Source organism: Corvus kubaryi, unplaced genomic scaffold, assembly GCF_017639235.1.
Source record: "Corvus kubaryi isolate FWS band 111438036 unplaced genomic scaffold, C.kubaryi_AGA036_p1.0 37398, whole genome shotgun sequence".
Classification (NCBI taxonomy): domain Eukaryota; kingdom Metazoa; phylum Chordata; class Aves; order Passeriformes; family Corvidae; genus Corvus; species Corvus kubaryi.
Genome location: NW_024581137.1, coordinates 23,926,864 through 23,927,486, shown reverse-complemented (window position 1 = coordinate 23,927,486; position 623 = coordinate 23,926,864).

Sequence of the window (623 nt, the reverse complement as noted above, 5' to 3'; positions counted from 1 at the left end):
GTCCTTGTGTTCCAGCTGCTCTGTTAGTCAGGCTGAAAGGAGCAGTGCACAGTAGACAAGGAGAGCTGTGAGTCTTCCTCTGTTTTGATGGTCTGAGTTGGTTCACACTCAAACCACCACAGCTACAAGGATGAATCCTGAGAGGTGCTCAATCAGCTCCTGCTTTGAATGAACTCACTTTCTGGTTTCAGGAAGGAAAGCAACCAAAAAGTTGCTGAATTCCTACCTTAGGTTTCTTAGATATTTACACAAAATTAGTGTATAATTATGGAAGATTCTGGGCTCTACCAAACCCTCCTTCTCCAGTCTGTATCACTGTGAGTCAGCCTGTGCTGCTTTGATACAGCAGCACACCAGGTTTGTTTATCCTGCAGTGTGTACTGGACAGAAATATGGAGAGGGGAATGTCTGCATCTTATTAGGCATAAACTTGCTGCTATAAAAGTAACCATTCCACCATGGGGTTATTAAAGATCATTAATTTTTTGGCACCCATACCACGTTCTTGCTGAATGCTGCATGATTCCAGGACGTGCAGGGTAGAACAGAAAAGCATTTGCAGAGCTTGTTGATGCTTCTGCTTCTAGTACCACATGAGCAAGTCTGAAAGAATGGAATAATGA